This window comes from Balaenoptera musculus, chromosome 8, assembly GCF_009873245.2.
Source record: "Balaenoptera musculus isolate JJ_BM4_2016_0621 chromosome 8, mBalMus1.pri.v3, whole genome shotgun sequence".
Lineage (NCBI taxonomy): Eukaryota > Metazoa > Chordata > Mammalia > Artiodactyla > Balaenopteridae > Balaenoptera > Balaenoptera musculus.
In genome coordinates this window covers 16146508-16173868 of record NC_045792.1, presented here as the reverse complement: position 1 = coordinate 16173868, position 27361 = coordinate 16146508, and the positions used below count along the sequence as shown (strand labels likewise).

The 27361-nt window shown below is 43.9% G+C and overlaps 2 pseudogenes; both read left to right on the top strand.

The window, feature by feature from the left end:
- Positions 1 to 1502: 1502 nt before the first annotated feature.
- Positions 1503 to 3148, top strand: LOC118899039 (annotated as a pseudogene).
- Positions 3149 to 7656: 4508 nt separating this feature from the next.
- Positions 7657 to 12027, top strand: LOC118899038 (annotated as a pseudogene).
- Positions 12028 to 27361: the final 15334 nt, after the last annotated feature.

Here is a 27361-nt window from a genome sequence, read left to right as displayed (position 1 = left end):
TCAACCAGAAACAACTGGTCCCAAAGAATCTTGGAATGAGCTACTGGAGCCTTAGCTATGGTTCCAGTTGGGAGACAACCCTCTGTAAAAAATGGGGTCTGTCTTACAGAATGCAGTGTGTACTTTGACTCAGTGACCAATATATGGTGCTACATAGAAATCTTCCATAATAGGATGCAGAGATCTTAGAATCAAGGGCAGGAAGTGGGAGTACCTCCTCTCACTCTGACACCTAAAAACTCTCAGAACTTTTGCTTCCTGTCACTGCAACTCTGAGCTCTGCTAGTTTGGAGGTCTTGGTTTCCAAGGGAGAAAATCTTCCACCAGGATAAATACCAATGGTTCCACTGAGTTAGAATTTGAGACTTCCCCCTGGCCATTCTGGGGTCCTTGTGCCACTGAAGCAACAGGCGAAAAAGCGAGCATTACTCTACTAATTGGGATGATTAATACCAAAAGGAAATTTAATTGCAGAGAAGACTTTGTCTGGAGCCTAGCGGATTCTCAAGGACATCCCTCACTACTTTTGTGTCCAAGAGTAAACAGAAATGCAAAATCACAGCAACCACAAATACACAGAATCTCTAAGGACTTGGACTCTTCAGGAATAAAGTTTTGGGTCACACCCACACTCCACCAGGTAGAAGAACACTGCCCAGATAATATCCTGGATGAGGATGATGAAAACACAAAAATGTGAACAGGTAGTGTAAGAAGGGATATATATATTTAATAATTTATTCATATGTAATTTATTTGTATAATTTACGTTGATATATATACTTTATGACCAGTTATACGGACAAGGACTACAGCAGTGCATATTTTCTTCTTCCTGTGTACGTGTGTGCGTGTTATTTTACTTTCTGTCCTCCTTACCTTGTTGTCATATAAGTTGTTAGAGGTTAACTTTGCAATAGAGAAGAAAATACTCAGATGGACGGCACGGAGAGAAGCTTCACCCGGGATTCGCTACATGCTTTATCCACGTGGTTTTAAGAAAAAAAAAAACGCGGAATCCGGGCGCTACAGTGGCCATTCTCCGGTGGCTGGAGCACGTTACCCAGAAACCGCTCCCTCAGAGGCCGACGGGAGCGGCTGGCGGGCGTCGCGCTTGGGGGCGCTGAGCATGCTGGGAGGTGTGGTCCCGGCGCGGCCCCGAGGATTCTGGGTAGTGTAGTCCTGGCGTCCTGCTAGAGTGCCCCCTCCTTCCCCCCAGCTGGGGGCTCGAATGACCCCTTGTTCTTTGGTGGCGCTGGTGAGTGTGGCTCCAGCGGGACCCTCGCCGCAGCCCTGCACTTCCCCGCGTGGAAAGCAGGTCCATTCCTGATGCCTTTAAGGAAGAGGAAACCCTACCCTGCCAGATCTTGAGAGTTTCCAGTGACTCTCCTGAACCTTTCGGTTCTCGTTCTGACCCCTGTGGCTCCTGCCTGCCCAGAGAGGACTGCCTGGTGGGCAAGGGGAGGACTCCTAGGCTCCTGACAGCCCAGCCTCAGGCACACATGGCATTCAGAGATGTGGCTGTGGATTTCACCCAGGAGGAGTGGAAGCCGCTCAGCCCTGCTCAGAGGTCCCTGTACCGGGAGGTGATGCTGGAGAATCACAGCAACCTGGTCTCACTGGGGATTCCATTTTCTAAACCAAAACTCATCACCCAGCTGGAGCAAGGGAAGGAAACCTGGAGAGAAGAGAGAAAATGCCCACCGGCCACTGGCCCAGCAGAACCAAAGCCAGAACTCCACCTCAGTCCTTTCTGCCCTCCGGATTTCTCCAGTCAGAAATTCCGCGTGCAGCATATGCTGTGCAGTCATCCTCTCTGGATCTCCTCGTGCTGGTGTGCGGAAGATCCTGCCCGGCCGGGAGATCCGTGCCCGGGGGACCAGCAGCTGCATCAAGCCTCCGATGGAAGTTCCCGGAACGATAAAGCAGAAGGTCAGGAGAGAGAAGGTACCCAGCCTTTGGAAAGACAAAGAAAAGGACTTCAGGCACGTTCCGCAGGCCGCCACCCCAGAGGCTCTAGGGATGGCATCCAAGGCGTGGAGGTAGAGGCCAGACAGCTCAGAGGGGAAACTCCGAGGAAACAGACGGACTGTTGAAGAGGATAGAAGTGTTAGGATTTGGACCAGTCAACTGTGGGGAGTGTGGACCGGGCTTCAGCAAGATGACAAACCTGCTCAATCACCAGAGGATACACTCAGGGGAGAAGCCGTATGTGTGCGCGGTGTGTGAGAAGGGCTTTAGCCTAAGGAAAAGCCTTGCCAGACACCAGAAGGCACACTCGGGGGAGAAGCCCGTCGTGTGCAGGGAGTGTGGGTGAGGCTTTAACCGGAAGTTGACGCTCATCATACACGAGAGGACACACTCGGGCGAGAAGCCTTACATGTGCAGCGAGTGTGGGCAGAGCTTCAGCCAGAAGTCAAACCTCATCATACACCAGCGGACGCACCCCAGGGAGAAGCCCTACGTGTGCCAGGAGTGTGGGAAAGGCTTCAGCCAAAAGTCAGCTGTCGTCAGACACCAGAGGACACAGTTAGAGGAGAAGCGTTTTGTGTGTGGCGTGTGTGGACACAGCTTCAGTCAGAATTCAACCCTCATCTCACACAGGCGGACACACACTGGGGAGAAACCTTACGTGCGTGGGCTGTGTGGGTGAGGCTTTAGACTCAAGTCACACCTCAACAGACACCAGAACATACACGCAGGGGATAAGCCCATTGTGTGTAAGGACTGTAGGCGAGGTTTCAACCAACCAGTCCAATCTCATCAGACACCAGAGGACACACTCAGGGGAAAAGCCGTAGTGTGCAGGGAGGGTGGGCGAGGCTTCAGTCACCAGGCAGGTCTCATCTGGCACAGGCAGAAAGACTCAAGGGAAAAGCCTTACCCGTGCAGGCAGTATGGACTCGGCTTTAGCAGTAAGTCAGCTTTAATCACACACAAGTGGGTACACTCAGAAAAGAAGCCCTGTTTATGCAGAGAGCGTTGCCAAGGCTTCCCCCAAAAGTCACACCTCGTCTTACATCAGATGACACACCAGGGCAAGAAGCCTTACGTGTGCAAGACGTGTGGACAGGGCTTTAGCCAGAAGTCTCACCTCAGCAGACACAGGAGGATGAAGTCCGCCCACCACAAACTGACTTCAGTCTGACCCTGAGGCCCACTTGGGGCAATCTTCTGACCCCTTACACTCTCTTTAAAAGTTAAGAGGTGGCAAGGACTGAATAATCACACATCTTATACTTTCATGAAATGCATTCCGTAAGTGGTCAAAGGGCATTTGACTTCATTTACTTCTTCCATGCTAAGTCTTCATCTTTTGTGGCCTTTTGTTCTAATAAACTGCATCTTTACAAAAAAGAAAAAGAAAATACTCAGATGATGAAGCTCTCTTTTGAAGAGAGTAGTCAACACAACCTGGTAATGGACAGGTGACTGTCCCCCAGAGATGGATACAATGACTATTGAAAGTTTGCATCTCCTCATCTTGAGAAGAGGATGGGAATGTCTTTGTACAAAAGATGGTTGCATCTTGTTAGGTGAAAGAACAATTCATTTTATGGTTGTGGGAAGTTCAAATCTGTGTAGAAAGGAATGTATAGATGCTGAGGACCCAAAGGAATACCCTGGAACAGCCCAACTGTCTTTCTAATTTGAACCCTTCCTTCCAAACTCCACTTTGTGATACTGGGACTTCTGCTGTGCACTGGCTCCCTGCCCAGCTCTGTCCATTGGAGCCACTGGAGGAAGACTGCAGGGCTGCAGGAGGAACAGAGAAACTTGGCCCTTCCTGTTGGTGCCCTGTTCGCTTCATGTTCCGGTCAGACTTGTCTATCTGGTCCTGGCAATTTGTTTCAAGGCAGCAGTTGAATACAGTTTGAAGTTTCTCCAATACAGGTCCCCCGCCCCTCACCCTTAGAAGGATTGAGTCCCAACCCCATGAGCCCTTCCTTCAAACTCAGCAATACCAGTCCCAGCCAAGCAGTTTCTTTTCCTTAGAAGTTTGACTTTCAGCTCTGTGGGTCCTCTCTTTCAAGATTCTAGGTTTTAATAACTCCAACCTCTTCTCTTTGTTGCCCCAGTTCTAGGGGTGGCGGCTGCTTCCTGCAGTTGCTACTTGCATGACACTCTAGTGTTCTCTTTTCAGTGAGTGAGCAATTCTTCTGAGCTACTTACTGTTCTTTACATTAATTCTCTATGTTTACAATTTTCAAAATACCTGGTATGGCTTTTGTCTCCTGATTAGACCCTGACTAATAAACCTTTCAAGGGGGATCTCTACAATGACGTGGCAGACAAAGATGGAAGCGCCTCCTTCGAATCTGGCCTCGACCACTCTGTGCTCTAGCAATATCAGAACTGCCTGTAGCTCCCCATCCATAATGTGGTTTCTGCTTCTGGGTTATCTACCTATTTTGGAATCATGACAAGACCATCTCTTTGGACCAAAGACTAAAATTAAGATGTGTAGGGGCTTCCCTGGTGGCGCAGTGGTTGAGAGTCTGCCTGCTAATGCAGGAGACACGGGTTAGAGCCCTAGTCTGGGAAGATCCCACATGCCACGGAGCAACTGGGCCCGTGAGCCATAATTACTGAGCCTGCGCTCCGCAACAAGAGAGGCCGCGATAGTGAGAGGCCCGCGCACCGCGATGAAGAGTGGCCCCCGCTTGCCACAACTAGAGAAAGCTCTCGCACAGAAACGAAGACCCAACACAGCCATAAATAAATAAATTAAAAAAAAAAAAAAGATGTGTACATAACACAAAGTGTTAAGTGCCCTAAGAGATAAAGCAGTGTGGGACTATAAAAGACTGAGATATTCCAATTAGCAGTAGGTGGTGAGGGAACCAGGAAAAGCTTCATGAAAAATATGGCATTGGATCTGGATTTGGAAACTTAGGTAGAATTTGTACAGGTAGGGGAGAACGAAAGGAAGGGCATGATGGGCAGGAAGCATGGCATAAGGAAAGGCCCGGAAATGGAAAATCGTGGGTTGTGGGTGGAGAAGAGTAAATCAGATTATTTGGATGGAGCATTAGGTGAGTCTTCAGTGGGATAGTCACCCCTTCATCTCCATACCCCACAGTCATTCCCCCAGCTTCACCCCTGCTGGAGCTCAGCTACCCCTCTAACTCATCCATCTCTTGCTACTTCCATCTCCCCATCTCTGCCCCCAGGGAACCCTCAGTCAGAATGGAGGGATTTATGAGCAATAGCACTCCCTTCTCAGATCAATGGCCGAAGATCAATGGCTATAATGCAGAAAATTAATCCATATTCATTAGAATTGATTTGAGCAAATGATATTATAAAAACTCCCTTGGAAATCTATGGAAGGGAATTAAAGAGAAAATTATTCTAATGTCACTACTGTCTGCCAAGCTACAGGTTTAAGAAATCAGGCAACTGAAGCTCCTGTTAATATTCAAAGGAAGCTCCAAAGGTCATTTAGGGGCATAGCTATATTGGCCAGTTGGATGTAGAGGGTAAGGAGAGGGAAGAGAAGTTTTCCTCCCTGATCTTCCTTGGAGATCTAAGAAACAAATGAACTCGTGGGTCGCCTCCAATCCTAGAATCTTTAACTCCTGTATTCCTCCCTGATGTCATGAGGAGTCACAGATGAGCTTCAGGAATGTCAAGTGCAATCATTAACTTAGAAAACAGCCTTGACTCCTGAAAACCAGGCTCCCTAGGAGGTCCCCTGTCCTGTCCCAGGGAGCCTCTGGTCATTCTCTGAGCCAAACCCCCCCACCCCGTCTCTATTCACCACACAACTCACAAAATAAGAATAGATACAGATTCACAAGTCTTAGTCTAACACAGCTGTGAAAAGTGGAGAAAGGTCAAAGGGAAAGTACAAACTTGGCCTGGTGAACGTTTGCAGAGCTCAGGCAGAAGGACTGGATTCCAGTTTTGACTTCACCTCTTAGTAGCTGTGGGAAAATGACAGAATTCTTTGAGTCTCAGTTTCTTTGTCTGCAGAATAAGGATAATAATATAATAACTCCTCCCTCAGCAGGATTACTACGAAGATTAATTAACACAATGCATGGTGAAAGTGCTTTACGCACTGCGAAATGCTATTCAAAAAATTTTATTGTCCTAAAAGCTTAGAGGTGTTCTTCTAAAGCAGGCATCTTGTTAATGGAATCTGTCTATGGTTCCATGAGGTTCATAAATGCCCTGAAATTGTATGCCAAATTGTCTATGTATGTATGTATGTATGTATGTGCATTTTGAGGGGGAAGAGGACCATGGCTTTTAAGAGATTCTCTAAGAAGTTTGTGACCAGCAGCCATTATGAATTAAGAACCCCTGATAGAAGGAGACTGACAGAAGTGCCGCATCTCTGTGCAGATGGGACCAGAGTCTTTTATGCATCACAGCAAGAGAGACCTTACCTTAGCAGGAATCACTGCAAGATGAAGCATCAAAGCCATTGAGGAAACTTGTAGAATCTTGGTGGTCAGCCATGCGAATGGCCTGGGTGCTGACTTGCCCTGAAGCAGGTGGAATGGTATTAACAGCTCCTTAACAGTTCTTCAAACCTCCATGGTGTCCAACCCCAGGGGGCTCTGTTCAGCTGTATGTGACTGGAGCCCTTTGGAGGTGATCCCTGGAGTTTGGCAGAGAGGGGGGGCTTGCCTCCATTACTTCCCTCTGCCCTCTTTCCAATCTCAATCCTCACAGCAAAAGGAATCACAAATTCTATGGTAGCCTCTTGCTCTCCTTTGCCCTTCCTGAAACCCCAGTTGCTTCCTTCTCCCCCGGGCATGCTAGGAGATTCCTTGCTGGGGGGAGGGAAGGGAGCATCTAGATTGCATCTTACTTTACAGTATCTTGTGTTTGGAACCAAGACTCAGGTACAGGATGGTCCCCACTCCCTTCTTCTAACCCAGGGTGTCTAAAATCTCCCCTGGAGTCCCTGGAATCCTCCAGGGGAAAAGTTAATCAGGGCCCCAGCTCACTGAAGGCATGATTGGCCAACTGTTAGGTTTTTGTTTTTATTGTTCACATAATTTTACTCCCCACTGATGGCACTTGAAAATCCTGGAGGCCCCTTACTTATATCTTCTCCAGTGTTTATAAGATGGGGGCATAGAGGATGACCCACACTGGAAGGAAATAAAGAGGTTATCTTGTCCTTGCCCATAGCTTCCTTCCCTGAAAGGGCCCCAGGGTGGACACCTCACAAGCTCCCCTCCTCAGGAGACCAGAAGCTTCTCCTGGTGTCTCATCTGAGTCCCTTGGATGGTGCCATGTGAAGTAAAGCAAGTGACCCCACATCTAGACTCAGTCTCTTCCACTCCAACTTTCTGCAAGTCTCAGAGCCCCATAAACTACTTTGGGTCTCTTTTCTTCCTCTGAGTTTTATTTATTTTTTGGGGGGAAACTGCCAAGCATTTGGGGGAGGTAGTGTGGACAGAGATGACCACAGTGCTAGAGGGAATGTTTAAAGAGTCCAACAACCATCCAACACGATTTATTGAGCATCTGTCATGTTACAAGAATGATGCAAGTCACACAAAGAGATGGACTCTGGCTGGGTGAGCCCCTCCAGGAAGCCAGCTTCCAAGGACAGGGCAACCACCCTGCAGGTCAGTTCCACAATGTTTGCCTATCTTTATGGAGTTTATTCCAGTCTGTCTAATGGGTATCATGGCGATTTGGGTAAAGGATCTACTCCCCTACTGGACCGCAGATGCCGTAAGGGCAAGAGGGGTCCAGACATGTTCTGCATTTGTTTGTTGAATTAAATTAAATTAAAACAGAGTTCATGCCCTGTTTTTTATTATCTCTTTAGGTGGTAGAGAGCAAAGGTAAATAGGAGTAGAACAGTGAACACACACAATGCTCCTGAAGAATTCTCCTCTATTAAACGCACACACACACGCTCATACTCATATACACACATGCACATATGTGCATATTCATGCACGCACACACGTCACATTCAGAGGAGACTCTTGGCTCCCTGCCGCTTGCTTGAAAACCCAGGCTTCAAGAGACAATTAAATATTTATATCTTTACATCTCAGTATCTTCTTTTCAAATCCAAACAGCCCCAACAGGAGCCATCACTGGCACTTATTTAACTCCTTAAAAACATCCACGAGGGGTTTTATCCTTTTACAATTAAGTTGTTAAGAGCAGAGAAGATGCAACAGGCTTTAGGGTGGGAATGAGCTTACTCCCCAGAAACAAGGCCGTGGGAGCCCCAACTCACTCTCTTAGACTCAGTCTAGGATCCAGCACTCCTGGATCTGGGGCCCAGCTGCCCGGCCCATACCCTCACCCATGGTCCGCAAAGGACAAAGGGATGCTCTCTTGCCAGCTTTCCCCAACAGGCACTTGAGTGCCCTGCAATCAGGGCTTGGCAGATTATGCAAATTGCCTGTGCATAATAATGTCCTCACTGAGTAGATTAACCCAGAGCGGGGTACCGGACAGGAGCTAGCAGGTGCTGGCTGCCAGGCCCTTAGCTCTCTGCCCCAGCCCCAAGCATGGTGACAGTGCTTCTAGACCAGGCTGCTGATGGCCTCACTACACTACCTTCCCCACCTGCCACCGGGCCTCTATCATGTGCGCACTCTTACCTCTTCTCCCTCAGTCTGTCCCTAACGGCCTACCCTGTGGGATCTCCAATGTCAGGGCCGAGAGGAAAGGGAACAAAGCCCTTTCCCAGGAGTTGCTTGAGCTAAGGGTAGGTAAAGGAGGTTTCAAATGGGCCGAATCTTACCACCTTGAGTCACTGACATATGCATTTATGTCTAATTCCCCATCTGTGTGCAGGGCTTATGTCCCTGAACTCTCCATAAAACCCATTCTAGGGCCTGCAACACAATAAGTACTCACCAAATGAATGTTTCCCGGATAGAATTGAATTCCAAAATCACAGGGCTGGGAAAACATCTTCAGAATGATTCAAGCAGTCAACAGACATATTCTGATTATGACTCATCTGCCAGGCACTGTGTGAACGCTGGCATAGGGATTTTAACCTTGCTGCTACGAGTTCCTTGAAATTACAAGCAAATTATATGCTCATACGTTTTTCTGTAGGGAGAGGGCCCATGGTTTTCACCAGCTTCTTCATGGGGTCCTGACCCCTCCCTAAAAAAAATGTTAACCACTGCCTGTCCGCGGGAAGGACAGACATGAAAACCAACAATCACAACAGTGTGATAAGCCTGGGACCAAGATGAGCACAAGATGGTATGAGGGCACAGAAGAGGGTCCAACCTGCAGAGGACAGAGCCCTGAAATCAGCATCACTCCCTTCTAAGGTAGATATTCCAAGTCCCATTTCACTAGTTGGGAAAATGAGTCTCAGAGAGTTTAGGCTACCTGACCAAAGTCACACATCAGTAGAACCAAAAGTGACTCGAAGCTCAGTGTTGAGCTTGCTCCCTGCAGCTGCCTTGGCATTTGAGATCCCAGCTTCGAGACCCCTCATGCTCTCCCAGGGTTCAGGGGGCAGAGGAATGGAACCCCTGCAATGACTGTCTGAATTCTGATCAACCATGGAGCAGGCTTGGCGGCTAGGCCTCCGGTCCCCGGTGTGCACATCTTTGCATGCTTCAGCGGACTTTGTGGAGTCTATTTACCACATCTAAGACCAATTTCCTTCCCTTCGGTTGCTTTGAAGATAATTTAAGGTACTTGCATTGTCTGCCTGGGAATGTAAAAAGCTAGCTAATGCTGAAATCGATGCTTCCTGCTTGATGCTGTGCCTCCGCCCACCTGCCCTGAGCAGCGGCTGGCTCACCACACAGCCTTCAATGACGGCTTCAGCAGGTCTTCCCGGCCGGCTACTCTGTTCATCAGAAAGGGGCTGGGGGCTGGGGACTGGGGGAGGGGGGCTGCCTCAGGATAATGGCAAGCAGATTGGGTTGTTAAGCCCGAATGAAATATTTAGTAGCACCTCTGGCAGGATTCGGCTGGTCAGGAGCAATACTTCAGCCCTGCCTGGGGAAGGGGGTGGGGGGGGGAGGTTGCCCAACATGGGCTCCCCAAGCTAGGGGTGCAGATTGGCCTGTTCCAGCCCGCAGCGAGGGAGCAGGGAGCAGCACCGGATCAGGCTGAGAAAATGCTGCAGAGAGGAGGGAGGAGAAGACCAGCCCGGACATGACCTCCCAGCTGGTTCTGTTCCCAGGGCAGGCTGGAACCACTTAGGAGGGCAGGTTGCTCTGCCAAACCTGCACCTGCAGCCCGCAGAGGGCATGAAACAGGGGTGCTCATCACCAAGGAGAGAGCTCCCATTGTCTGCATATCTCCACACCTCTTCTAGGTGCCGATGCTCTGCTCTGGAGCTGAGCTTTTCGTAGAAAGTTTAACCGGGACTTAGAGGGCTAGCTGAAGGGTGGGGTTGGAGAGGTAAGAATAGAAAAGATGGCATTTTCCACGTTCTTCCTTCCTAAACTACTCTGGGAACAGAGTACTCTAGTCCTATGTACTTTGTATTATACTATCCTGACTTCCTCACTGCTAAAATCATGGAATCTCAGCCTTAGATGGGACTTAGCAGATCACATGTTCATTCAACAGTTATTGAGCTACTTACCTACTATGATCAAGTATAGTATATACCTTGCCCTTCACCCATCCCACATTCAATATTTTAATCCCCTTTATAGCACCCCATCCCAAATTGGCCAATACTAGAATGACTTCATGGATGGGGAATGAGTTATTTCCTACTGATCCTCATTCCAGCAATCTTTATTAGGAATAATTCCCTTTATTCAAACCAAAATCTGTACCCCTTCAGCTTTTATTTATACCCTTGGCCCTTGTTCCCCTGACCCATTCCCTACTCCCCCACCCTCCCCAACATTGCCAAAGCCACAGTAGCATCCTTCAGATATCTGAAAACATCTCCAGGCTTCTTCCAAGGCAGCAGTATGACCAAAATCTAATTATAATCTGAGGAACCAGGTGGGCTGTGGCAGTGCTAAATCTTTTGGATGTCAAATAACTTAATCTTTTCATAGCTTTTCTCCCTCACGTTTATTTGATTCCTTTTCTACTTAATCTCCAGGTCTACCGCAAAGTGGCAGTCACAAAACTCCTTCATAAAAGCAGGTTACACAATTTCTGCTCTTGTCTGGGGCACACTGGCTTGTATCAAACAAACTCTCCTGCTAATAAAAACTTTAAAAATCAAAATCAAAAAACAACTCTTTAAAAATCGACAGAGAGCTGCCAAGGCATCCAGGACTTACGAGCCAAAATTTAAAAAAGAAGGGAAATGAACTGAGAGGCACCCTACATTCATGATTGCTTTTCCCTGATTCATATTTAGTATCTCAGAGGCTGAAAAGACAAGCAGAGACTAAGAAGATGAACATAAAGTAGTAGCTAAGACACAATGAAGCCAAGCAGTCTCATGAAGCTGAGGAGACATATACTGGAGCTCAGAGCTACCAACCAAGGCATTTAGGATATAAAGGTTGAGATCCTGGAGACAAGAGAAGACCAAAGAAGTGAGCCCAATATTTAATGGCACTTTCCCTCAAGGCATGTGTGATCCATAAGCAGCAACCCAGGGGATGAAAAACCTAACTAAAAACTGGCTACAAGGCTGGGAAATTTTAAAAGGCTGTTAGGTCTGGGTCCTTGCTGCCAAGATGCCAGAAGGGCTGGGTGTGTTGTGCCCCCTTCCTAAGAGGATCTTCATCCTGGTGTATAGACCAAGAAAAGAAGTAATAATGGTCATGCCAAAAAGGCTATGGCCACATGTAGCCTATATGCTGCACTAACTGCACCCAGCGTGTGCCCAAGGACAAGGCCATTAAGAAGTTCATCATTCAAAATATAGTACAGGCCACAGTCATCATGGACATTTCCAGAGCGAGTGTCTTTGACACACTTGTGCTTTCTCCATGTGAAACTGCATTACTGCATGAGTCATGCCATTCACAGCAAGGTAGTCAGGAATCATTCTCACAAAGCCCAGAAAATCCACACACCTTCACCTAATTTAGACCTAATTGTGCTGCCCCGTGACCTCTGCCAAAGCCCATGTAAGGAGCTGGGTCCTTAAGGACTGAAGAAAAACTTGTCCTCTGGAAAAAAAACTGACTGGAAGTTATGCTTTTAAAAAAGAGACTTTAATAGTCTCACAGTCCTAGGAAGACAAAAATGAAAGGCCACAACCAAGGAGGAGAAGGCCTGGTACACATTCCAGGATTTCATTTGGGGTCCATGAAGCGCTAAACCAAAAGAATAAATGTGAAGAGGGAATATACCAACCTTCACAGAGACTGGAACCCAGCTTCAAATACAGGTGCTCTTCCTCTACTATAGTTGACTAAGCAAATCGTAACTGGAAGAAGATATCATCTAGAGATTACAAATTTCATAAAAATGTCTGGCATTCAATAAAAACTGACTAGGCATGCAAGGACACAGAATGAAATAACTAAGAATGAAAATAAAGGTCAGATCATAGCTTCACAGCTGAACCAAATATTAGTATTTTTAGACACAGACTTTAATGTCACTATGATGAATATCTTCAAGAAAATAGATCAAAATGGGAAATTTCAGTAAAAAAGAAAAAAAACACTCTGGAATCTTTAAAAAGAACCAAAATTCAAGAACTAAAAATATATAACACCTAAAATCAATAATTTGGGTTTAATAAGAGATTAGACACTGCCGAAGGAAAGAATAGTTTGGAATGGCAGGTTGGAAGACAATAACCAGACTGATAAAAAGAGAAAATATTTTTAAAAGATGGAAATGCAGTAAAGAATATAAGACATATGGGACATGGTGAAAAGATCTAACATGTGAAACTGGAGTACCAGAAAAAAAAAAAGAGAAAAAATTTAGCATAAACAATATTTGAAAAATAGTGACTGTGAATTTTCTGAAATTCACATTCTTCTAAACTGAAGAAAGACATTAAGCCACAGATTTTCAGAGAACCTCAAGTGGGATAAATGTGTAGGCATATCATGGCAAAATTATTGAAAACCCAACACCAAGAGAAACATTTAAAGCAACCAGAGAAAAAACCCACATTACTTTCAAATGAGTAACAATAAAACATAGATAACTTCTTAATAGAAATGATAAAAGTAGTAAAAGTAATGATTTCAATTTATTGTAATAAACCAAAGATGCATATTATAATATCAGGAGTAGCCAATTAAAAAAAATGGCAAAAGACTATACAACTAACACGATAATAGAAATAATAAAACATACTGAATTAACTCAAAGAAGAAAATAAAGGAGGACAAAATAAAGCATTACAAATAAGAAAATATACACTATAATGTGTTTAAGCCCAAATATATCAGTAATTACATAAAAGGATAAATACACTAAATTCTTCTATTGAAAACAAAATTTGTCAGACAAGTTTCTAATTTGTCAGATAAGTTTTTAATACCAATTATTTATTTATGTTATTCAGAAGACAAATATAAGGTTTCTAGATTGGGGCAGACTATTACTACTTACAGTAATAACTGCATTGGTTCCCCATGGCCAATTTTCCCCCTTAAGGGTGGTATAATGAGAGCCAGATGGTTATGACTGTACATGCAAAGGGTACACAGAGGAGAGGAATTCAAAAATTATGAATCTGAGAGTTTATATAGGAACAGCTATAAGGCTCCCCTCCCGCCTTCGTCCTGAGAGAGGGAGAGGAACCTTTCTAACGCAAACTATTTTCTCAGGGAAGAGAAATGACAAAGTCTCTACTCTGGAATTCAAGTACTTGGCTCTGGGGTTGATATATTTACTTACCCTTTGAATGGGAACAGATGGCTCCATTATAAAGAATAAAAGCAGCTCCAGGTTTATCACCCTTAGAATGTGAGGAGCAAATGTGACTGGGGGAAAGAGACATTCTTTCTTTGCTTAGAAAGACTTAAAAAACTTTAACCAGGCAGAAACATGAAAATATTCATATTGCTTTCCAACAACTATGATGAAGGAAAACAACTATATGCTGCTTATAAGCAATGCATCTTAAGTATAAGACCAAAGAAAGGGTAAAAGAATAGAAAAAGATATACCATGCTAACACTAACCAAAGGAAAGCTAGTATGGCTATATTTATATCAGACAAAGTAGACTTTTAAGGCAAGAAGAATTACCAGAGATAAAGAAAGACATTTCCTCATGGCAAAAAGATCAATCTACCAGGAAGACATAAAAATTCTTTATATATATGTACCTCATAACATGACTTCAAAATGTAAAAAGCAAAATTTGGAGAAAGGAGAAATAAAGAATTTCTTACATTTTTCTCAATAACTAGTAGAATGAGTACACAAAAATATAAAGGATATGATTTGAAATACACACTTAATAAACCTAAACTAATTAAAACTGTATTAAACTAATTAAAAATACACAAAAACAATACACTCAATATCCTTTTGGAGTAACAGTTAACAGATATACCTTCACACCTAAAATAACCAAAAAACTTGAACAAAATTTATAAAACAATGATTCTTAAGGCTTTGGACATCAGGATACAAAGAAGAATGATCCTTGAGAGATGGGAAGTAAGGGAGGAGTGAGCCCTGTTATTGCTCCAACTTACTGCCTGCAGAAAGTTTTCAGGCTCTGGTACAAGGAGGAGAAACCCAAGTGGAACTCAGTGGTCTCCTTGAATTGAGGAAATAAATTCAAGAGTCCGGGGAGTCCAAGGTGACCAGAGTTCACTCATACCACAGCTCAATAATTCTCTCTTATTATTTTTCAGTCTTTATTTTTATGTTTCTTTTTGAATACTTTCCACTGCTTTGTCTTCAAATGTACTAATTTTTTCCTGTACAATGTCTAGATTACCATGATCCCATTTAGTATCTTTTTCATCTGAAACATGGCAGTTTTTTCATCTTTAGAAATTCAAATTGGGTCTTTTTCTTTCTTTTATGTCTCTACTTATGCACAGTAGAGCTAAATTTTCCTCTAGCTTTTTGAGCCTATGGAATACAATTATAATAACTGTTTTCATGCCCTTGTCTACTAACTCTACCATTTGGATCAGTTTTGATTGGTTGAAAATTCTCCTTATTATAGGTATACTTCTCCTGCTTCTTCACAGATCTGATGATTTTTTATTGGATGCCAAGCATTATAATTTTATCCCATTATGTGCTGAAATATTTGTATTCCTATAAATATTCCTTAGCTTTGTCCTGGGATACAGTCAAGTTATTTGGAAGCAGATTGACCTTTCTGAAGTTTGGCTTTAGGATTTATTATGTAGGACCAGAGAAACATTTAATCTAGGGTTAATTTTCACCACTACTGAGGCAAAATCCTTCTAGTTTCTGTCCCTGAGGCTCCATGAATTATGGTTTCCATTCTGGATAGTCGGAATGGGCACTATTCTCAATCCTATGTGAATGCCAGAGATTGATTGTTCCATAGAATTTTTTCAGGTGTTTCTCTCCCTGGCCTCAGGTAGTTTCCTCAAATCAGTTTTCTCTCTCCCTTTCTCTCTCTCCCTCTCTCTCTCTCCCCTCTCTCCTTCCTCTTCTAAAGTTAGATTACAATAAGTTTAAAATACATACTATAAGCCCTTAAGATACCACTAAAATGGCAAAGCAGATAGTTACAGCTAAACCCAACACATGATAAAATGGGATTGTAACAAGGACTCAATTAATACAAATAATAGCAGACATCTTAGGCAAATCTAATACAACGATATATAAAAAGATAATATATCATGACCAGGAATGCAAAATTGATCTAACATTTTAAAATCAATGTTATTCGTTGAATAAACAGACCAAAAAAGACAAACGATATAACCATCTCAATAGATGCAGAAAAGCATTTGACAAAATTCAATGTCATTTCTTATAAAAACTCTCAGAAAACTAAAAATTAAAGAGAACTTCCTCAACCTGATAAAGATCATCTACAAAAACCTGCAGATATCACACTTAAAGAAAACTTCAGGTACAGATGATTTCTCCAGTGAATTTTATCATACATTTAAGAAAGAAATCTACACAATTTTTTCCAGAGAATAGAAAAACTTTACAACTCCCAACTTATATTTTGAGACCAGTATAATCTTTTTTTTTTTTAATCGTATTGTCTGTGAATCAGCTATCAGAATTCAGCTGAGAATAGAAATCTCATTAAATATTGCATGATAGAGCCAAAGGCCTCGACCAGTATAATCTTGATACCAAAACCTGATAATAACATTACAATAAGAAAAACTTCAGATCAATCTTTCTCATGAATGTAAATTCAAAAATTCTAAACAAATTATCAGCAAATGGGATCCAATGATATATAAAGAGAACAATATATCACAATCAACCTGGGCTTATTCCAGGAAAGTAAAGTTTGTTTACTATTTGAAAAGCAATCAATGCAATTGATAGTAATTCACCAATTAACAGAATAAAGGAGAAAAAATTACATGATCTCCTCAATAGATGTAGAAAAGTCATTTAATGAAATTCAACACTCATTCATTTTCAAAATTAGAAAAAGAAAGCTTAACAAATTAGCCACAGAAGGAAAATTCCTTAATTTTATAAAGGATTAAGGATAACTATAAAAAACTTGGAACAAACACCATTCTTAATGATAAATATTGAAAGACTTACCCCTGATATCAGGAATGAGGCAATGATGTCCACTGTCACCCTCCAATACAACATTATATCATAGGTCCTACCCAATGCAATAAGGAAAAGGAAAAAAAGTATATAATGTTTGAAAATAAAGTCATTTTGCAAGGGATGTGATTGCGTATTTGAAAATCCAAAAGAATATGCCGATAAACTGACAGAGTTAAAAAATTAATTTAGCCAAGTCAAGCAAGGTTACAGTTCAACATGCAAAAATGAATTGAATTTTTATATACAACCCTACTATTAGGAAATATTTTTTAAAGATAGCGTTTTCAAAATAATATTTTCAATAGCATCAAACACATAAAATACCTAGAAATAAATCCAACAAAAGATGTGCAAGACTTCTAGAAAAAAAAAACCTACACACTTTATTAAGATAAATTAAAGAAAACTTAAATGAGTAGGAGATATTACATATTTATGGATTGGAAGATTCAATATTGTAAATAAAATACTGTAACAAAAAGTCAATCCTCCCCAAAATGATGTTAAATTCAATGCCACCCTAATCAAAATCTCAGCATGTATTTTATTTTGTAGAGATGGATAAACTGATTCTAAAACTTACATGAAAATGCAAAGCATAAAAAGAGCAAAGACAATATTGAAGAAGAGTAACAAATTTGGAGGACCTACACTACCAGATATTAAGTATATTATTAAGAACCAGTAATTAAGAAACTGTTGAGTTGGCACAAGGTGATCAAATGTACAATAGAACAGAATAGAGAATACAAAAACAGTCTGATACATGCTTCACTTCTAGCAAAGGTGATAAATGGAATAGCGGGAAATGAACAGTCTTTTCAATAAGTGGAGCTCAATTATTGGATATTTATATGGGGAAAAAAATATTGACCCCTACCTCACACCATACACAAAAATCAGTTCCAGATGTATTATAAATTAAAAAGTGAAAGGTTAAACAATAAAACTTCTAGAACATAGGAAAATATATTAATGATCTTGAAGTAGGTAAATGTTTCTTAAATTGGGCACAAAATATACTAACCATAAAGGAAAATATTGATAATGGGACCAAGTTAAAATTTAAAGCTTCTGTTTATCAAATGATACCTTAAAAGAGTGAAAAGGCAACTCACATAGTGGGAGAAGATTTTTTCAATAAATACTTGTCAAAAAAGCCCCTCATATCCAGAATATACAAATGACTCCCACAATCAATTTTAAAAAACACAGAAAATCCAATAGATAAATGGGAAACAAATGAACAGGTATTTCACCAAAAAAGGATATCTATGTGTCCAAGAAGCATATCAAAAAGCACTCGATTTCATTAGTCATTAAGGAAAAACAAAATAAAACCACAATGAGTTACTACTACACACGCAACAGAATAGAACATTTTAAAGCATTGATAATAATGAAGTGTCAGCAAGGATATGGAGCAAATGAAATTCTCGCAGACTGTTGGTGCAGGTATAAATTGGTTTACCCACAAGTCTGTTCCCTAATAGAAATGCATACATAAATGTATCAAAAGACATTACTGATAACAACACACTGGGGTCGGGGGTGTTAGGGGGGAGTACCTAGCGATAGTAAAATGTGTAAATAATTTGTAATATAGTCACACAGTGGAATGCTAGGCAACAAAGAAAATGGATGAACTAATACTACATACAACAGCATGAATGTACCTTACAAATATAATGTGGAACAAAAGTCACACGAAAAAGCATATACTGTATGATTCTATTTGTAAAAAATTCAAAAGCAGGCAAAACTCCTATCTAGTGATGAAAGTCAGAATAGTAGCTGTGTTTGGTACGGTTAGTGACTAAAAGAGGCATGGAGAGGTTTTGAGGTGCAGGCGATAGTCTATTTCTTGATCTGAACATCAGTTGGTTACATACCAGTGAAAATTCATTGAACTATACGTATAATGTGTGCACTTCTCTGTATATATTTTCAGCTTCAATTTTCTTAGTGCTTACCAAAAAAAATAAAATAAAACAAGATGATAAACGTCATCTGTAGCATGATTTTATATGTGTAGACCTGTATAAAGAATATGTGCTAAACATATATAACTATATATGCCAAAATGCTAACAGTAATTATGTCTGGGTGTTGGTTTATGAGTAATTTTCACTTTCTCCTTTATACATTTTTGTACTGTCTGAATATTTTTGATGAGAATATATTACTTTCATAAAAACTAAAAATAATAAAGCTTTAAATAAAGTCCTAATTTTCAAGTGGTAAAATGGCATGTGGCTATATTTAGAGAAGAAAAGAGTCCTAAACTCTTACAAATACATAACTGAAGCATTTACATATGAAATAATACAATGTCTAGCAGGGTGCAGGGAGAAGTGGGGAGTAAAGTTTCTTAATGGCCATATATTGGTAATTGTTAAGGCTGAATTATGGTCCACAAAGTTTCATTATACTCTTTTTTCCACCTATGTGTGTTTAAATAATAAAAAGTTGAAAAACAAACAAACATTCTTTCATAAACATAGAATTTGTGCATGGCAGATATTACCCATAGCAAAAGCGATGCATAATCTATATTTAGCCGGAGAGGGTGAATTATTAAAGAAGATGTTCTCAATATTTTGATGGAGTCTCAGCAAGACTCCAAGAAGAGTTTGGCATGGGGACTGCATTCATGCCACGTTGAAGGTCCACCAGGTTCTACATGTTGGTCAAGAGTCCAGCTCAAAGAACCACTGCTCCAAAGGAAGGAGACCACTCAGGGAGGCCAATCTTCCACCAGCCTAGAGAGAACCACGCCCAACAGAGCACACAGTGACTTAGAAGATGGAGCACCCACAGCTGACCCTTAATCCAGGGCTTCCCTAAAAGGAGGCAATGAGGTGACTTCTTTCATGGGAATTCAGGACCTACCAGAAACTTCGAAGAAGTCTTGCCCTTTCAGCTTAGGAGTAAGGTATTGGAGACAGGAAGCAAGAGTCGGGATGAGGTGATGAAGAGGCATGAACTTGGAGCCACACTATTTGACTCTGAGATGTCTCCAGTCTCAATGCCTCCTCTGTAACATGGGATAATAATATCTGCTTCTCAGCTTCTGTAAGGACTAAATGACAGAAAACACGGTACCAAGCAAGTGCCTTACCCAGAGTAGATGGAAAAAACACATTATTTCATTTCTGTAATCAACAAATATTTGTTCAACAGCCCATATACAGCCGATGCTGAAAAAACCAAAGCCTACAAAGAGGGAGAAGTGAACGTAGGGCAGTGAGTACCACTGAGAGGGTTCATCCTTTCTCAAAAAGGCTTCTACCCAGCTCTGTGGCCCAAGCCTTTGCATTTGTTGCTTGTGTCCTGCTCATTTATGAAATCTCTAGAGCAACACATTGGCCTCAGGAGTTTCGCCTTATCCAATCTGTTCACCATTATTCTGGATTTTGACAGACATGATACTCGAGGAGAGGATGGGAAAGTTTCTTGAGGGCCTACAGAGCAGATGTGGGCATGTATGCCAATCACCCAAAGGTATAGAATCCAAGGAAGCTCAATTATAGAAGTGAAATGATGGCTATAGCAAGACAGCTACCAAAAACCTTCTTTGTGACTTTCCGGATCACCTCTATTTCAATCATCTTCCCCTGCCACTGCTTTGGAGTACCCGTCTCTTTCCAAGCTGCCCAATGTTGAGCAGGGGACACAGTGCCATGATGAGCCAGTAATTTCTGGAGAGCTGTAGCTAAGCAGCATATCACCTGCTGCATCAACAAAGTTTAGGTCTAGAGCAGGGGAGCATGTTTTTAGGCTGCAGGTACGTGCCCATTAGTGTCATGAGGACTCCAGCGCTGCCTAGTAAATGGCAGTGCCTGGTAATGGAGGTGCCCAGTAATGGTGCTGCCTGGTAATGGTGGTGCCTAGTAATGGAGATGGCTAGTAATGGCGCTGCCTGGTAATGGTGGTACCTAGTAATGGAGATGACTAGTAATGGTGCTGCCTGTTAATGGTTCTGCCTGGTAATGGTGCTGCCTAGTAATGGAGATGGCTGGTAATGGAGGTGCCTGGTAATGGTGCTGCCTGGTAATGGTGGTGCCTAGTAATGCAGGTGGCTGGTAATGGTGCTGCCTGTTAATAGTGCTGCCTGGTAATGGTGGTGCCTAGTAATGCAGATGGCTGGTAATGGTGCTACCTAGTAATGGTGGTGCCTAGTAACGGTTGCTAACGTGCACAGCTTTTTGTTTTGTCCTTGTTCCAACCCACGTGGCACTGCAGTGAGAGCCTCCATTCACTCCCACTTCCTGCCCTTGCCCAGCATGTGGATTCTCCCTCCACTGATCACCCGTGCTTTTCTGCAGCACATCTGCAGAGAGCAGGCCCTGTCCTGAGCTTCTCTAGGCCTGTCCATCTCCAACTAGCCATAGGTCAGCAACTGCTCCCAGGGCCCTGCGTCTCACACAAACTGGGTACCTGTGACCAGGCCACTGACACCAGGGACATCAGTGCAAATGAGACCCACGAGGGGACAGTCAAGGGAGCTGATGAGAAAGCCCCAATCCTGCGGAGGTAGAACTACCTTTCATTGAGTCCAATCAGGCCTCAACACTGTGTCTGACATGCATGGCTTAATTTAGCCTTCGGTCCAACTCTGTGAGCTAAAAATCATTATCCCCATTTCACAGATGAGAAAAATCAGCAACTCCCAGAGTGAAAGTAATTTGTCTAAAGTCATCCCTCCAGGATTTGGCAGAGCCAATATTAGAAACTAGATCTCTCTGACTTGACTAATTTTTTCACTACAAATAGTTTCTAAACTTTCCATGGACACCTGCTTGCTTCCCAGACCCCAGCAAGTGAATGCACCTGAATAATTCAATAGGTTGTGCATTGCAAGGGCAGGTCTGGTGGAATTCTCCTAGTCCCAAACCCCACTCGGTTAAAGCCCTCAACCATGGTGATTCTGCCCCACGGTGCTCTGCCTCTCACACAAGGAACATTCATCTGCCTGAGACTTTCCCCCTGCTTCTGTCCGGGAGCCTTTGGGAATCCACTAGCTCCCTCGTACTACAGAGCAGGGCCCGAGTGGCTGGAGGAGCCCCAGCCCAACCTGAAAGCTAAACCCTCTGTGACCCAAGTCTCCTCAAAACAGAGAAGTTTATAGTTGGAAGGAACCTCCAAAGTCATCTAACCCAACTCCTCAACTCAAGTTGGAGTCTTCCCCACAGGGACTCCACCTGTCTCTCACTCTCCCTCCCTCCTCTTGTAAGAGATTCCCCAGGGCTTCCCTGGTGGCTCAGTGGTTAAGAATCTGCCTGCCAATGCAGGGGACAGGGGTTCAAGCGCTGGTCCGGGAAGATCCCACATGAGGTGGAGCAACTAAGCCCGTGCGCCACAACTACTGAGCCCATGCGCCACAACTACTGAAGCCCACGCACATAGAGCCCGTGCTCCGCAACAAGAGAAGCCACCGCAACGAGAAGCCTGTGCACCGCAACAAAGAGTAGCCCGCGCTTGCCTCAGCTAGAGAAAGAGAAAGCCCGTGCGCAGCAACGAAGACCAAATGCAGCCAAAATTAAAATAAATAAAAAATAATTTAAAAAAAAAAGGAAAAAAAAAAGAGATTCCCCGGCCTCTGCTTGATGGCCTTCCTCCAGCGACCAGGAACTCACCACTTCCCTAGGGAACCAACGTTTCCCTTGGTCAGTGCCAGCTGGAGAAACCTTTTCCTTCCGTTGGGCCCCAGGCTATCTTCCTGAAGCATCTACACATGTCCTATTTTTACCCTTAGGGATGCAGAGAACAAGGTGTCCCCTCTTGCTCACAGTAGCCCCTGGGAGACAGTCATAATGCTGCTGCGAGTCCTTGGGTCTACAGACCAGACATCTTCATTTCCTTCAACCATGTCTCACGAGTCTCGGCTTTTACCTTCACCCCATCTCCATCAGCCTCCACTGAATGTGCTCCAGCTGACAGGTCTCTGAGAGTATGCTATAAAAAGGGGTCATTATTTGCTGCAGTTCTCTCCTCTCCCCTCTCTGTCTTTCTCCCTGTTTCTCTTTCTCCCAGGTTCATCATGAAAAAAAAGATCAGATCAGGTCGTGGGGCCTCATCCCCCACATCCCTGTGGGGCTCTGGCAGCCAATTTACTAGCATCTGGATCTGGGGCATACCTGGGGCCTCTCCCTCCAGCCCCCCACCACTATCTCACAGAGACTACTGCTACCTGCCAGTGCTGGAGTAGATGGGCACACACAAGCAGAAACGTTCATTTGCCAGGACTTGGCAGGAACTCAGAAAACCTCCACAACTCTTTGGGACTGGTTATGGGACAATCTGCCTCTTCAATCCAACTGGATATTCCAATATCCAAATACTAGGGGACAATCCAGGGCAAGTCAGAACTTGCATGCCAAAGCCCTTAGAGCTGGGAGGGGACCCTATTTTCAAAGACATTCCTGAAACTCCCTGCCACAGAACTCCTTCTCTTTCTTGGGACACTATGAACGGGGGATCGTAAGTGAAGCAGCAGAGACTTGGGCTAGATCTTGAGAAGATACCCTGGATTACCACCTGGGATGCTGAGACGCATGACAAAGTCATCTGAGGACCCCCAGGGAGGCTGTCCTTTGCTCAGAGTTGAGGGGATAGCGGGCACTCCATGCCCCACACCCTTTGGGAAGGTCCCTCAGACACAGAGGGTGAATCGTGAAGTCCAGCCTAAACCCACACGTATGTATCGCTCCCCATGGTTACACAGTCAGCCTGCATAACCACATGCGTGGCTGGAGAGGTACAAGAAAGAGCAAACGTCATCCCTCCCATAGCCTGCCTGTGACATCACCCCAGTTCTGGCTAACTTTGCCGAGGCGAGGAAGCACGCAGGGCACACCAGGGGAATCTCAATGGGCGGGAGAGGCCCTGGAACCACTGCCCGCCCTACTTGTTTTATATGCTACCTTAGACCTGTCCTTGTCCCCAAGATCTTACAGTCAGTGTGGGGACACGTCATACCTGGTGATAGAACGTTCGCTCACACTTCAAGCAGCAGAGGGTGGGGCACAGGCTAGCCAGGGAGTTAATCACATAGTAAAGGCTGGAGGAGAGATCCTGCAGAGAAAGTGGAGTCTTCAAGAAGGACACATGTGGGAGGTCTAATCAATCACTGGGGCCAATACATTTGCTCTAGTAATTCCTGTTATGATGGCCCAGGTTGGGCTGTAATGGCAAACACTCCCCTGGATGGTCCCCTCAGGTCCACGCACCACCTCCCTCACACCACCACTCCAGCCAGCACATCCCAGGTCTAGGCTCAGTGGCCCAGAGAACACTGTAGAGTGGGGGCCAGCCCTCTTCCCTTGCTGTCTTCCTTTCTCTCTCTTTCTTCAGTCCCAGGTTTCCCTCTTACTCTACCTGGTTCCAAGTGCCCTCTACTCATTCCCCAGCTAAAAGCACTCAGGAAAGGCTCTGTTAAGCCATTCACACTTATGGGGTGCCTTTTAAAGAACAAACACATTAAACTAAAGGAATAACATTCAAATGGTGGAATCTTGGGCATCAGGACGTGGGTAGGGGATGTATTTCTGGTTCAGAAAGCGGGAGGAGATGCTTCCAAGATTCCACGGTTGCACTGTAGGTGACAGCTTCCTGTGATTGCTAAGAGGCTGTTGCTACCTCCTGGAGCTGGGAATCTCACTGAATAATAGCAAAAGGAGAGAACTGTGTCCTCCTTTCCCCCACTCCCAGGGTGATTTGTGGGCAGTGCCCATACTCAGCCATAGATACCCCTGGCAGATCCCATCCCTGCCACACCACGCGTTCACTGTGTCTCTTGGGAAGGTCTCTTGCCCTCCTTGGCCTTGTTTTCTCATCTGTAAAACAAGGGGCTTGAACTAGATGGCTCCTAACCCACTTCTTCACTGACATTCTGGTCAGCTGGGTCTCTGGGCTGCAGCTGTAGGAAAGGTTGTCCCCATCTTCCCCCTCACCCTCTCTCTCTGGTGACCTGCATCCCCACCCTCATGAAGGAAAGAAGATGTAGAAGGTATGTGCTTAAAGAACCCTCTTTTTTTTTCTCTCTTTCCTTGCAGGCACTCAGGAGATGCCTGGAGAGACAAGAAACTGGGAAGTAGGAAGAAAATCTAATAGGTCACTTGGGTATTTTTCTCCTGGGCTATGATAAAAGGGAAGGGAAAAGAAGTACCAGAGGTTGAACCCAATACCCTAACCCAATCAGGTCCTAATTTGAACAAGCATCCAGTCCTGAGTACTCCAGGGCAAGACACACGGACAAGGAGAGGCCAGGATCATGCTCTCCTTCCTCTCCAGACTGGGCTGCAGCAAAATAGTTTCTACTGAAGACTGGAGATGGCTTGGCAGGAGGGTTGGCAAAGGGATTAAAGCTTCAGACAGGCTGCTGGACTCACTGACCTGTAAGACCCCTTCTGGTTTTGGCATTCTATGAGAAGTGGTACCCAGACTGGGCCATCAGAGGTCCCTGAAATGTCTGTGGTGTCCACCTTGCCTGTCCCTGCTCAGAGCCCCCTGCCAGCCGAGGACCCAGTTTCCAAGGCTGGATGCCCATGCAGGTCACCATCAGCATCACTACCCACCCCTCTGTGCACACCCTCCCAGATCCCTATTTATAAATGTGGCAGAGGCAAGCAGGCTGGGGAAACAGCCATTGCTACGCTAACTGCCTACATGCGACCTGAGGGTTAGAAAATGAAACTGTAAAACTGCTCAGAAATCAGAGGACCTGGAGTCCCTGCACCCTGAAGGCTGAGAGGAACCCAGCTACCTGGGTCTGACCTGGATTTGAGCCCTGGCCCTGGACACCAAGGGCCCATCAGGCTGCAGGAAAAGCCGCTGGCCCTGGAAACCAGTGACCACTATGACGCCACTTAGAACATTGCTGTGCCCAAGAGCGGGGTGAACACATGACTCCCTCAGCACAGCCAGGGCTGCACTCAGCCAGCCTGCCCTTGCCCCCTTCTTTCCAAACCAACTCTCTGGGAGCAGGCAGGGCTGCCCAATGGAAGAAGCACAACCAGGACTCAGGAGATTGAGTTCTGGCAGCTGTGGACCTGATCACCTAGGTTATCCCCTTCTCTGAGTCTCAGTTGTCCCATAAGGGTCTATATGACCCCAAAAGCTCTTCCAACACGGTACCCCTCTAAGAGGAGGTCTGGTAGACTCACTCACAGTGAGGTGTGTGTAAATGATAATGTATAAGCATCTCCTCTCCTTACTTAGGAGAAAAACCTCTATCGGAAGGATGAAGAAACAACGATAGAATTTCAGGTAAGAGAACAAGCCAGTCAGTGTACCCTCTAGAGGCAGAAGACAGGTAAAAGATGTCCTCTGACAAGAACAAAAGGTTTGACCCAGTGTAGAAACTTGAACCTCATTATTTGGCTGAGTCCCTCACAAAAATAAGCAGAAAGAAGGAGGTGGTCATTAGCCCAAGCCCCCACCCTCTTGTGGGCAACTCCAGGACTGGACAAAGCAAGTACCACCAGATGCCCTTCTGCTGCTCACCCAGGATCTGCTTTGTTGTCTGAGCAACTACTGGGGCAAAAGAGCTAGCTGCTTCCAGCCAGGGCCACGGCCTTTGGCAGTGGGGTGGGAGAGGGATTCCTGCACATCACATTTTGTATACAAAGGGTACTAGGTTAAAATAAACACTAAGGGTAGTCTTACAAGATGGAGGTTTAGAAACCAGTACACGCCCACCCAGTTGGCATAACTGGGTAGGAATAAAACCTACCCATTTGCTTCAGTGATTAAGAAAAAAGAACTGCAACTCATACAGCTCAATAACAAACAAATGAACAACCCAATCAAAAATGGGCAGAAGATCTAAATAAACATTTCTCCAAAGAAAACATAAAGATGGCCAATAGGCACATGAAAAGATGCTCAACGTCGCTAATTATTAGAGAAATGCAAATCAAAACTATAATGAGGTATCATCTCACACCAGTCAGAGTGACCATCATTAAAAATCTACAAATAATAAGTGCTGGAGAGGGTGTGGAAAAAAGGGAATCCTCCTACACTGTTGGTGGGGATGGAAATTAGTGTAGCCACTCTGGAGAACAGTATGGAGGTTCCTTAAAAAACTAAAAATAGAGTTGCCATATGATCCAGCAATCCCACTTCTGGGCATATATCTGGAAAAGATACATGGACCCCAATGTTCATAACAGCACTATTTACAATGGCTAAGACATGGAAGCAACCTAAATGTCCATCAACAGATGAATGGATAAAGAAGATGTGGTATATATATGTATACACACACACACACATACTCACACACAATGGAATACTACTTAGCCATTAAAAAGAATGAAATAATGCTATTTGCAACAACATAGATGGACCTAGAGATTATCATACTAAGTGAAGTAAGTCAGACAAAGACAAATATATGATATCACTTATATGTGGAATCTAAAATATGATACAAATGAACATATTTGCAAAAAAAAACCAGACTCGCAGACATAGAAAACAAACATATTGTTTCCAAAGGGGAAAGGGGGTGGGGGAGGGATAAATTAGGAGTTTGGGATTAGCAGATACACACTACTGTACATAAAATAAACAACAAGTTCCTACTGTATAGCACAGGGAACTATATTCAATATACTGTAATAAATCAGAATAGAAAAGAATATGAAAAAGAATATACATATATATAAAAAACTGAATCACTTTGCTGTACACCAGAAACTAACACAACATTGTAAATCAACTATACTTCA